The sequence below is a fragment of the Lynx rufus genome, unplaced genomic scaffold, assembly GCF_022079265.1.
Source record: "Lynx rufus isolate CCGP_SWC_20201006 ecotype Redwood Valley unplaced genomic scaffold, mLynRuf1.p SCAF_19, whole genome shotgun sequence".
NCBI lineage: Eukaryota > Metazoa > Chordata > Mammalia > Carnivora > Felidae > Lynx > Lynx rufus.
Window position 1 is genome coordinate 13,115,062 of NW_025814833.1, and position 13,597 is coordinate 13,128,658.

Genomic DNA, 13,597 nt, shown 5'->3' on the forward strand with positions numbered 1-13,597 from the left:
TCTGTGCCTCAGTTTTCTCATCTGTAAAATGGGGATAACGACAGTCCCTGCCTCCATAGCACTGTTGTGTGGTGTGAATGTGTCCACGCATATAAACACTTACAATGGTGCCGTGCCCGTGGTGGGTGCTATAATAACTTAGTAATTACTGCTTCACCATTAGTACCAGTATCGACTCATACCGAGTTGCTTTGTGTTCTCTCTTGCCCCTGCTGGACTGTAGGATATTTCAGGGCAGTGGATATATTTTCTTCCTCCTAGGAGAATGCTTCACATATAATTACTTAACAATTACTTTTTGCTTGTGAACGTTTAAATAAGACATCTATACGATGCTAAAAATGTGTAAATTCTTTAGTAAATCCCAAACTCACTTTGCCAAATTGTGCAAGAAGCTATACAGGTACCGAATAATGGTTAGAATCTCCACTGCTGAAATCTTGGTTTCCCTCTGTCAAGTGAAAGATGAGAAGCATGCAAGAATCCTTTGGCTAACAAGTTAGTTAGTTAGTTACTTATTGAGAGAGGGTGCAAGTGAGCGAGGAGCAGAGAGGGAGAGAGAATCCCACAAGGGGCAGAGAAGGAGAGAGAGGGAGGGAGACGGGGAGGGAGAGGGCCTGGAACTCCCGAACCATGAGATCATGACCTGAGCCTAAGTCTGATGCTTAACCAGGCGCCCCTCTTTATATTATTATTGAAAAAGCACTTGGTTAAAAACCAAGGGCCCTACGTTCTGCTCCTACTTAGCTCCATCTCAGACGATGGGACCTACCTTCGGCAAGTTGTTCAACCTCATTGTGCACACTACTGAAGTAAATAATAATTAACCATGCTTCCAAAGAAGGTTGCTCTCTAAGTAAATGACATTATTCTTAACATCTGAGCTTATTACCTGAGGACAGAATAAGTCTAATTTTTCTAAAAGTACATTTGAATGTTGTCGTTTCATATTCAAATACGACGGTGATCGCGATGTCTATCTGTAAATGCAGGTAACACTGCCAATACATAATAGATCTAGTCAGTACGGTGAGCTAGGCTTCTCAAGTGCACTTGAATATACATTATCGTAATAATCATCATGAAATATATAGTCAATATACAGTGATTTGGACAATGCCTTTCCCGATTCATTCCCTTCTGTACACCTATGGCATTCCATAACCAAGTTGGCCACCCAAGGATCAACGGTCTTGTCATTTGTCTGACATGGGAAATGAAGAACATTGGAAGTGGGGAATGCGGGGACACTACCTCACGTGCTTCAACCCAAAAGGTTACGCTAGCCCTCCGACACCAGAAGCTGCTCTCAATAATCTACTTAGACTTATCCATTCATTTATCAAAACTGCCACGAACTTGTATCATCTCTAAGGTATCATTTGATTTGTCGCTAGAGTAACTACAATAAAAGCTTAAGAAAACCATAACAACTCAAAACCTATAGGAGACATTATTCAAACAGAATTAACCCTCCTCCCAGTGGCTTAACTGTTACAAATATTTCAATATTTTCTTCTGTGACGACTTCAAATCTGGAATAGAGACAAATCAAGAAAATATATGACCTCTTTGATTATGAGCACACCAAAAGTTTTCATGTTTAAAGGACACTGTTTATTGTATACATTTTCCTGCATCTCCCTTTCCCTTCGAAATGAAGATTAAACTTTTAAATCCTATTAAGGTAACCACTATCATATTTAAATATATATCAGGTCAATCGTATTAAAAAATTGATAGGCTCCTTGCATTCAGCGTGATGCCACCTTTGATTAAGCAATAAACCAAGCATTTACCTTAAGCCTTCTTGTCTGCCAGAAAACTAGTGCTACTTCTAACCAGTCAGTTCACTATTTAATAAGTGATGTATATTCAAAAAATATCACTCCCGCTGGGATTAAGGTAACATAAAGGAAAGACACAGTTTTCCCTTACATTTCTGGTTCATATATAAATGGCAAATGCCACAAGTTTTAACTAGTTAAGCCATTAACCTACTGAAAGAGTCAATAATAAGAATATCTACTAGGAGGGCACCTGGGTGGCTCAGTCTGTTAAACCGTTAAACCGTTAAACGTCCGACTCTTGGTTTCAGCTCAGGTCATGATCCCAGGGTCGTGGGATCTAGCCCTGCATGGGGCTCTGGGCTGACAACATGGAGCCTGCTTGGGATTCTCTCTCTCCCTCTCTCTCTGCCCCTCCCCTGTTCTCTCTCTCTCACACACACACAATAAAAAAAATAAAACAAAAATAAGTTTTAAAATATAAAATTAAATTAAAAAAAAAGAACATCTACTCTGTAGCTTGAATTATGCTTAGGACTTGATATGCACTAGCTCATGTAATCCTTAAGACATCAGAGGAGATGTTTACAGAGGAGGCATACATGGCTCAGAGGGATGAAGGGAGTTGCCCCAAGTCATACTGACAACAAGAGGCAGACTCAGAATTTGAACCCAAGCCTATGATTCCAGGGCCCAAGATCTCAGCCATCAATTTCTACTGCCTTCCCACTGAGATACATTAAGTAGTAGAACAGAAAACACTGTTGACATGAAGTTCTTGAGAAAAGAATGGCCATTTCTATAAAATGGGACCAAGAAGCCAAACTCTACAACTCTATTATCCCCATTTACTGAAAAGACTATATAAAAGCACTTGACACAGAATATAACAACCATCCCTTAATCACCCCTCTATACCCATGTCCTTAGGAGCTCAGGGCAGTAACACAACAATACAACAATGGCAGCAGGCCCTGTGGGCTGTGACCGGAGTGGTGCAGCAACAATGAAAGTGGGACGGCAATAATCAAAATCAGTGGAAAGATTCAGTGTTCGACTGATTCCCGTTCTACTCACCACTTTTCTCCACTTGCCTTTCTCTTCATCTTTCTCATTTGGAGCAAATCAAATCATTTGCTTGGTAACAGGCATTCCTCCAATGCATTGCTCACCCCTTTTCAAAACCATCTAAAACTCGAGAAACCTTCCGTTACCCTCAAAGCACGTGAACCTCGACAACTTTGCTCTTAAAACACTGCAGTAGCCAGCAATTAACAAAGCAATCTGTATCCTGCATGTGTCGTAAATGAAAGCAGCTTTAAAGTTAGCAGAGGTTAACTTCAATCAGGGACACAGGCATGCGCTCATAGGATGGTACAAAGCTTTGACCTCATCAATCATGTTGCTTTAAGTTCATGGTCATTGTGTTCTAACAGCCTGTCTTCTGAAGATCGGTCCTTTGGCAGGTCCTTCACTATCAATCTCAGCTATTTCCCACCAATATCAGGAACTCTGTTAGGACTCAACACAGTCGAAGACTTAGACCACTATCAAACAACCAGAGTGTTCCCTTGAAAAAAGTAATGTCTATTACCGTTCCTGAAGGTCATCATGAAAATTTAAGGCTCTGAAAATGTCTGCGCACTTGACTTAAGGAACTGACTCAGCACCCTGTGGCCTCAGAGCTTTTCAAAGGGTCACCCCCGGAGTTACCACAGCTGACCCTACACAGGCAGAGGCTTGCTTTGAAGTTGGGTTTTACCTCCAATTTTCATACAAATACTGCATTCTAAAGCACAATACACAGGAATTTGTTCAAATATTATTAAACATTTTTAATCAGCTACCAGCGAATGTTCTCCTGAATCTTTGTGTAAAATCAATTCTTCAAGAACACACAAGCTGTTTTACTTTGTAGCTCCTGGGGCACACTATCATGTCACCGCCCTGCTCACCCAGTATACCCACTGTACTCTAGTTTGAGGAAAAGAGCACTTCACAGAGATTCTATTTGCTTCAACTAGTGCAATGCCTAGAATATAACAGGTACTTAAAACATATCTGTCGGATGAATTGGCAGAATGGTTTGAAGAACTAGTTTTCAAATGCAAGAACATTCTCGAAAAATCTTTGGAGGCATAGAATTACTCCCAAGCCCACAAAGGCAAAAGGTCAAACAGAATATATCAATTATGATTTACAAATGTTGGTAAGAAAGAACAATAAAAATTACATTTTGCTTAATTTAGTTAGAAAGGAAAGGTTGCCGGGATGTCATATAGGGATAATATTTCAGGGGGCAGAGAGTAGTTAAGGTATTAAAAACCAATTCCATATACTGAACACTAAGATGAGTTTTCAATGGTCTGTTGTGTTTTCCTTTGTACATCTTCAGTATTAATGGTTTCAAACTTACAGAGAAAAAGAAAGAATTGTAAGGCACAACTCTGTTTCCATGTAACCACGCATGGTGCGGGAACTACTAAAGCCAAGAACCATGCCTCGTTTGTTTTGTACCTTTCTCCTGTTTTTAATACTGATTTCCATACACATGAGGAGTTCAATAAATATTTAGCAACTGCAACGTTAGGAGTGTCGAATCACGTTAAATAAGTTCTTAACTCAATCCTTCCCCCCCCCACCCCCGCAAAGAGACTCACCCTAAAGAAGCATGCTTTGGTTTAAATAACAGAAGAAAAACAAAAAAATAAATACTCCTAATGGTACTAGATGAGAGAGTATCGAAAGACCCGGTTCTTGGCTCATTTCAATCACATGACCCATATCTGTTTTCCTATGATAAAATGAGGATTGTACAGCCAGCCCTCTACTCATAGCTGTTGCCTGAATAAATCAGCATGTATTTACATGCTAACCGGTATGAGAAAGGTATTGGGAAGGAGACAATTGTATATTTACCTCTCTAATCTCCACCACTAACAGCAACAACTTCTTATGTGCAACGAGCTGATTTAAGCACTTTACTCTAAGGTATACAATCCCTTATCTGAAACCCTTGGTGCCAGATATGTTTACAAATTCAGAAATACCCAGGCTTCTGGAGCGGCAGTAACCTGCACATACCATATGATGTAATACCCCAGTAGGGTCTGAGGCACTACCCCGTAAACACACGGCTAATTCTGCAGCAAAGCCAAATAAAGATTAACGTTAAGTAGAACAAACACTATAAACACCCTCGTATCAGTCCAAGTCAGACTTTGCCACCACCTGAGTGAGCGTGGCACTCACCAAACCAAACTTTTTGTCAGTTTTCAGAGTTTTTGAAATGTAACTGTTGCAAGCAACAAGTTGTAGACTTGGGCATAAGTCATTTAATCCTTGCAAGCACCCTGAGAGGTACGTTTTGTTACCCTTATCTTACAGATGAGAAATACAAGAGTAACCGACCCGGCCAGTGTCCCACAGCTAGTGAAGTCTCCCAGTCCAAACTGGAACATAAGACAGTCCTGCCCCAGGGCTTGTGCTCACAACAACTGTACTCCGGGACCTCTCAGAAACTGCTTGAGGATGCTTGACAGACGTGGGAGAAGTAAAACGGTATTAAACGATTTAAGTATCCAAAACACTAACCGGAGACACATCACCAAGCGCCATCGATTTGCTATTCCACGACTATTTCTAGAGGGCGTACCATATGCCAGGTGTTCAGGATACAATGATGAGCAAAGCAGGCCAGGTCTAGCTCACCTTCATGAAGTCGGAGACTGGTGGGGAGACAGCCAGGCATCCAATAAACACAATTATGTCACACAAGGCAAGTGTGTGATTACCATTCACGTCCAGAGTTGGAGATCGGGTCAGTGGGTTTGGTGTAAAATAGGACACGGGATTTGAACTGTTTCTTGATGCGTGTGGGGATTTGCAATGACAGGGAAGAAAGGAGACGGTTTCTCCAATAGACGGTGGCATGGCATCCATCCAACAAGCGGTCACTGTGTACCTACTCTGTGCCAAGAGTAAAGCTAAGCAGAAAAGTTCCAAACTGGAGAAAAATCACTTGAAACCCACAGAGGATTTGTGTACGAGAATAATAAGGACACGTAGGGCAGCAGGCCTGGGTCAGACCGTCCAGAATCCTTGAGTACGAAGCTAAGGAATAGGAAGTAGACTCTGCAGGAGTTGTTGAAGATTATTTTGCAGGTTACTGCCCCATAGTATTAAGATCTACCCCTATGGAATGTCGATGACCATCTGAATTCTGATTTGGGGCCGACCAGACCTCAAAGCTGGGTTGCTTTTGAGCAAGAGCTCAGGGCACAAAACAAATACCAAATCTAAATTAATTTTTTTCTTTTTTGAGAGAGAGAGAGAGAGAGAGAAAGGATGCGAGTGCACAGAGCAGGGGCGGAGCAGAGAGAAAAGGAGAGAATCTTAATCCATGCTCAGCGTGGAACCCGACGTGGGGGCTTGATCTCACGACAGTGAGATCCTGACCTGAGCTGAAATGAAGAGTTGGACACCTAACCAACTGAGCCACCCAGGCACCCCATAAATCTAAATGAATTTAAGCATGAATAGAATAACCCTGATCTCTTAAAGAATGGTGATTTAAAAACTCTGGAGAGGGGCACCTGGCTGGCTCAGTCAGAATAGTAGGCGACTCTTGATATCGGGGTTGTGAATTGGAGCCCCATGTTGGGTGTAGAGATTACTTAAATAAATAAATAAAAACTTTTTTTAAAATCTTAAAAAAAAAAAAAAACCTCTGGAGAAGGCAACAAGTAAAGGAAAATGGCAAACTCCTCTAAAAATCCCAAATGCCATTTCTAAAACCTAAGTATTCTTTCCTGTTCAAATGAAACTTCCAACCTTCCAAAGGAAACATATTTCTATGAGAAAATAAAACCTCGTTCTTTGGAAAACAAATGCTTGGGTTGAACAATGATCTGATTTTTAATAAAGCGGGTGATAGCTTACCTCCGGGCACAGGTGACAATATGACAGTGGAAAGTAAACTGCTTTTCAACACATTCACCTCCCGGTCCCCTATCCCCTTATCTAAACAGAGTGGAAGAACTGAATTTATATGTATGTTGTATTTATGCAGCATACATATCAAACAAAGCTTTTCATTCTCAGGTCTTAATGGCAACACCTGAGTAGCTAGACAGCCTCTGCAAAACACATTTTTATTTATTCCCACTGAGTAATTTTTTTCCCAGTCAATGACCTCCCACAGAAAAATAGTTAATAAACACTCTTCAATGGCTTCCCCTTCTTCTGAGCATCAAACCCAAATTCTATCTCAGAATTTCCAGGCCTGGTATTATGACCTGACTCCCTTTAGCCTCTGGAACACCTTTAACAACTCCTCCCACCCCATCTCATGGGGTCCAGCCATCCTGGCTTGCTTTCTGCTCCTCAAACACCCTGAAGTCTATTTTCCTGCCTCAAGGCCTTGGCTTACTCTGGTCTCTGCTCTTCACAAGGTAGGTTTACTCCCTCTTCTCTGAGGTCTCTGTTCAAAGGTCACCTTTGCTGCTAAGAGACCTGTCCTGACCACGCTTGCCAAATAAGCCCTTCCCAATTCTCCATGTCACATTTTGTTACTTATTTCCTTCATTGTTCTTCCTACAATCTGTAAGGATCTTCTTCATTTGTTTACTCGTTTATTGTCTATATCCTTGGGTGGACTATAGCTTCTGGGAGACTGCACAAGGGCAAGGATCATGCCTTGTAATAATACAGACCCTCGGGGCACCTCGGTGGCTCAGTCGGTTAAGTATCTGACTTCATTCAGCTCAGGTCATGATCTCACGGTCCATGGGTTCGAGCCCGACGTCGGGCTCTGTGCTGACAGCTCAGAGCCTTGAGCTTGCTTCGGATTCTGTGTCTCCCTGTCTCTCTGCCCCTCTCCCTGCTTGTGCTCTATCTCTGTCTCTGTCTCTCTCTCAAAAATAAATAAATACACATTTAAAAAATAATAGTAACACAGGGCCTCATGCCCAGTAGAGGGTCTCGGCATATGGAAGGTGTTCAACAAATACTGTAAAATAAATTACTAAATGAATGAACAATATATTTAAAATCTGATTGATATGAATGCCAGTAACTTGGAAAAAAAGCCTCCCCCCCCCCATTTTGAGATGTTTTCTTTAGGGCTGTTCATTTTTCCATAATCTTTCTACATTTTCTGAAATCTGATGATGCCTGGCAAATTGTTGAGTTATCTCACAGCAGCAAAAATAGATCCGTTTCAAGCAACGGATTTAAGAAAAAATACTTTGACGAGGTTACAGTAGTTTATTAAACATCAAAATCAAACAATTTGAAAACTGGTTAGTCTCATTTCACTACTGCAAGTCAAATTACATGAGGAGAATGTAAAATGTAAAGAAAATGAAAAAGGCGGCAATTCCACAGCAAACTACAGTTATGTTTAGTAACTTCAGGAACATCCAGTCTGAGAACCTCTGCGTATACCAGGTGGGTTTATCAAATACATAGTGAAACGATTCACAGCAAAATGTTTAAGACGAACTCATATCCAACTTTCTTTTTTTTCTGGCAAACGTAAGTAGTTCATGTGGGTGGCAATCTTAGCTTAGATTTAGTATTAATAATCACAAAAGGAAAAAAAATAACATAATGATACAAACTATTTTCCTTGAAACAGTTTGCAAGTTAGTATGTCTTTCCAGAATGGGTTGCCAAGAAAATTACAGATTTAGGCGATTGGCCCAATTAATATAAATCCTCTTTCCCTACCACATCCCATTTTCTTAAATAAAAGTCAGGAACTTACCAAATGAGAGAAACTACAAATCATCTGCAATCCATCTAGCTAAACTGATAATCAATGGCCTTTACTATTCTTCTAGAAACTGCTTTTGTCAGAACATCAAGTTCAAACTCTGTATAGTCACACCACGCTTCTCAAAGTGTGCCTCTAAATGTGCAGATTTTAAAAGTGGGGGGAAACTGAGGCTCTTATTTATCTATTTTCTAAATACATCATTTGATGTTGCAGCAGAAACTACATTCATGGTGTCACTGGCAAAACGAGTGCTCCCAGGGCAGTGAAATGTAGCCCTTACCTTCTTTAGCAACTCTGTTTCTTCTGAGATCCTCGCCCGTTAATGCAGGTTATGTTATGTCGAGGGCCATACCTGATCACACATCCAGCAAACAATTCTAGATTCTAAGTATAAGGGCATTTATAACAACTTGCAATCGAAGGAGGTAACCTTTGTAAATGTAAAATGATGTCATAACTGCTAGGCTGATTATTTCACTTTTCTGTTCTCAAATGTGAGCACTAGATATAGCCCATTTCCAAAACACAGCCGCAAACGTCAGCATGTGCTAATTCACTGTATCTGCCTCCACTCTCAGCTTCTCCATTCAATTTTCTTCGCACACTAATTCCAGCCTGCAAGTGAGTAAATGAGCCTCAGTATGGGAGCTGCTGGGGCAACTGCATGGGGGGAAGGCGACATCGCTGAGAAAATACGTGGTACTGTGTGAAACCAACTTAAGTGAACTAATCTCCAGCCCACAGAAAAGGAGTCTCTTTTTTAACCACCTGGTTTGTAAACGCTGCTTCTTGATGGCTTATACAAATAGGAGATGTGCAGTAAGAAACTCTGACTTCTTTAAAAAAAAAAAAATTAAAAGCAGGTGCCCCTCCCAACAGAGGCCGTTTTAAACCCCAGATTCCCTCAGTTCCCATCCAATGTGCTTAGTAAACAGCCTACACTAACTTGAGGGACTACCCCAAACCACCAGAATCCTCCCTGAGTACAATAAAAGATGAACATCCCAGTTTGCAGATGGAGAAATGGAAGCAGGCATCAAACGTCCCACCCACTCTCTCTCTCCTCTTTCTCAGGCCTGCTCAGCAGTGGAGGAAGAATCAGATTTAGGGCCATGTGCTAGGATCGCACACAAACATACACACGGACATACATAACATACATTTCAAGTGGCTGTGGTTCTTGGAGTAAGTTATTGAAACCTAGAAAGAAACTTTTGAGTTCCGTAGCTAATATACTAGAGGATCATTCCCATCAATTTCGGTTAGCCGTAGGCTAGACCGTAAGCTTCCAAGAAAACCATTAGTCAACTGTGATTAAACCAAAGAAGCCAAGACATCCAGAGATGAAGACGTTCGGAGCGGAGTTAAAAGCTTCGAGGAAGCCGAGTGTGCTCCTGACTCGGGAGCCAGCAGCGAAGCCTCCCAAGTTAGAAGATTCTGAGGGAGGGATGGGTTGCGAGACAGAAACCAGAAACTGTTAGAGGGCAAGAGACAGTGGGGCCGAGGCGAGCAGAGGGACCCCAGACCGTCAGGGCAGCGACAGGGAAGCCCGAACGAGAAGATCTTGGAGGGATAACAAAGAAGCAAAGGAAAACTGGGTTCTGGGGGGGGGGGGGGAGTCCTGAAAGAAGCCAGGCGTCTGGCGGAGCCAGCGAGTCCGGGAGGTAGGGATGAGAAGGTGCAGGGATGAGCGCGCACCCGCACGCGAGAGAAAAAGAAGGGGGGTGGGGGGCGTGCAAAGAGCCCAGCTGGTCCCCTGTCCCTGCGCCCCTGGTGCAGATCGCAACTCCTTACCCCGCACCGCCTCGCCGCGCCGGGTCCCGGAGGCGAGGAGGTGGCTGATGGAGCCCCTGCGACTTCAGGACCCTGCCTCACCTTGTTTGCCGCGTCCCCGCGTCCCGCCGCCCGTCAGCCCGCTGCTGCGCTCGGAGGGCCAGAGAGCGAGTCGCGCGGCGCAGCCGGGGCTCCGTCCGGCTGCGAGACACCAGCCCCCGCACCTCCGCACCCCCTGCTCGCCCCGGTCACTTCGCCGTCGCGCAGGCGGAGAGCGCGGACCCTAACCCGAACGCCGCTCCACTTATTTTCGAAAGTCCCCGTTCCAGGCTTCCCCGGAATGGGAGCTGAGCTGCTGCGGCCGCAGCGGCAGAGCCTCCGCCTGACCTCACCGGGGGGTGGGGGGGGGGGGGAGAGAGAGGGGGCGGGAGCCCGGTTAAGGAGGGGAGGGGGGCGGGGGGAGGGAGCGCGCGGGCGGGGGAAACATGGCGGCGGGGGTGGCCCCGGCGGCGCCTGCGCGGGAGGCGGGGGGGAGCTGGGGCTAGGACCGTGTGTAGGGTCCGAGCAGAACTCCTCCCCCACCGCCAGCGCGCGGCGAGGGTGGGCCCGGGCCGGGGCGGGGACCGCCAAGTGGCCCTCGCGCTTCCGAAACCGGGACGCCCGAGTTTGAGCACACATGGCCTCTAGTGCCCGGGAGGCAGGAGAGGTGAAAACTGTCAAGTACCCGGGGCCGGCAGCGCGCGCGCCCCGGGTTGGCCACTCGAGCAGGAGGCCAGCCGTAGTCTCGGCCCGTCACAGTCACCGAGGGCCCGGGAGCCGGGGTGTGCCCTGGCAGCGGTGCCTCCTGCACCTCGGCGGGGCGCGCACCTCCAAACAAGCCTTCTGGTGCGATGAGCGCTCCCTCGCTTCCCCACCCCCCCACCCCTCGCACGGGAGTACAGACTATGAAGAAACAGGAAGAATAACAACAAATACGGCAGTTTAACATTTTGCTGAGCGTTTACTGCGAACCACGCGCTGAACTATTACCAATTCGCTTAACTCTCACCGCTGCTCCGCGAGGTGCACATGATCGTTATCTCCATTTTGCAAGTGAGAAAACTGAGGCGTAAAGGTCAAACGAGTTGCGAAGGTTACGCAATGAGCAAGGGACAGAGCAGGACCCGGGATCCCGAGCAGTGTGATGCCAGCGCCCAAGCCCTCCGCCACCAGGCTCCCAACAAAAACCCCAGTCAAGCCTGTTTTTCCCCTTGCAGGTCTATTCATTGCTTGCCTTCCAGAAGGTTACAGCCTGAGGCCACCTTCTTACGCCTCTCCCTTTGCCTTGCCTCCTTGTAATTCCAGGCTCCTCCTCCGAAAAATAATGGGAGCTTGCTGTTAACAGCCAGTTTACTCACTGTTTTGTTTTGTTTTGTTTTCTTAAGGAAGTGACGGGGGCATTGTGGGGACTAGCTCTTTATATTTCCTAATATTTCTCACTTTGCCTACCGGTAAACGGAGCAGGTATCTGAGATCTCAACATTGCTGACTTGGTGTTTCAAATTCCATACACTGAAATTCTAGCAGCGGATTGTAGGTAACTTCGAAAATAATCAGCTGCTGGAAAACTTTCTAGAACTAAAGATATGACCACATCGTAAGGCTTTATCAAACTGGTGAAGAGACTCCAAATGCACATGGAATTTGCACTGCTATCTTTTATCCGTCAGTATTTTCCACGCAATTCATATTTGTTAACCGGAATGCATTCATCGGCTTCTCCACCATGCTTATTCATTAATTATCGTATATGTATATTACACACAAAACGCCTATTATGTGGAAAGCACCTGTTAGAGAAGGTTACAATCTCACTGAGGAGATATGTTTAAAGCAATCCATTTTGGCATATATTAAAAACCTGGCACGTAGGTTAAAAATAGCTAAAAACTACACATCCAAGTCATTGCGTCATCCCTGCCATAAAAAAAGGTCCAAGTGGGGTTGTTTAACAGTAAGTTCTCAAACAGAAAAGACAGGAAAATGGATCATCAGGTGTGGCCTCCACGGCCCTTATTCACCGGATGAGAAAACCCTTCGTGATGCATACCAAGGATAGAATTAATTATAGAATCTGAATTTGAAGGATCGGATAGGAATAAGATATCATAATTACACTTACTCTGTAGGATTTATTTGCTGTTTGGGTTAGGATATTTTGAGTAGCTAATCCACTGGACAGAGCACTCTAACTTGTGGTTATAAGACACTAATGTGCTATGTGGCATTGTTAGCCCCATCAACTCTCTGAGTCTGTTTTCCTGAATTTACAAAAAAAAAAAAATTTAATGCTTATTGATTTTTGAGACAGAAAGAGACAGAGCACAATGGGGTGAGGGGCAGAGAGAGAAGGAGACACAGAATCTGAAGCAGGCTCCAGGCTCTGAGCTGTCAGCACAGAGCCTGACACGGGGCTCAAATCCATGAACCAGTGAATCACGAGATCATGACCTGAACCGAAGTTGGACGCTTAACCAACTGAGCCACCCAGGTGCCCTGTGTTTTCCTGAATTTAGGGTGGGGATAATAAAGATATTGACCAGACTTGCTGACTGCATTTTTCTGGATTTCAGATAAAATAAGGCATGTGAAAGTACCTTGTAAACATGTAAAAAAAAATATGTGTGTGTGTGTGTGTGTGTGTCGAATGTCAATGTAAAATATCACACTAGTCACTACAAGCTAGAGATGTAATTATGAAGGATTTAACATGTTAACCTGTACCCAAAAATGTCAAGAACTAAGAAAAGCATTTGAAATGCAACTGTATGGTAAAAAATCTGAAGAATGGGGAGATACGACAGGGATTCGGGAAATAAAACAATCAAAAGAAAATACTGGTGAAAAGAATACAGAAAAGGCTAATGGCTGTTATGGGCTGAATTGTGTCTCCCTCTTCAAATTCATATGTTTGATCGTAACCCCCAATACTTCAGAATGCAGTTTTATTTGGAGATGAATTCTTTAAAGAGGTAATTAAGTGGAAATGGAGTGTTTAGGGTGGGCCTTAATCCAACGCGACTGTTGTCCTCATGAAGAGGAGATCAGGACACATACACACGCGCACACAGAGGAAGGACCATGTGAGGATACAGTGAGACGTTAACAAGCCAAGGAAAGAGGCCACCGAAGAGACCAAACTTTGATCTTCAACATGTAGCCTCTATGAGAACTGTGAGAAGAGAAATTTCTCTTGCTTATTGTTGTTTAAGCCATG

At 44.1% G+C, this 13,597-nt stretch overlaps 1 protein-coding gene across 2 annotated transcripts in view; it reads right to left on the reverse strand.

Annotated features, from left to right (window-relative positions):
• The window catches only part of KLHL13 (kelch like family member 13), a 202,892-nt gene extending 192,203 nt beyond the window's left edge, over positions 1 to 10,689 (reverse strand). The window contains exon 1 of one of the 2 annotated variants that reach the window (XM_047081853.1): positions 10,444 to 10,689. The gene's annotated coding sequence lies outside the window, so the exon portion shown is untranslated. The remainder of the gene's footprint in view (positions 1 to 10,443) is intronic. The other variant, XM_047081852.1, reaches the window with a different exon arrangement.
• Positions 10,690 to 13,597: the final 2,908 nt, after the last annotated feature.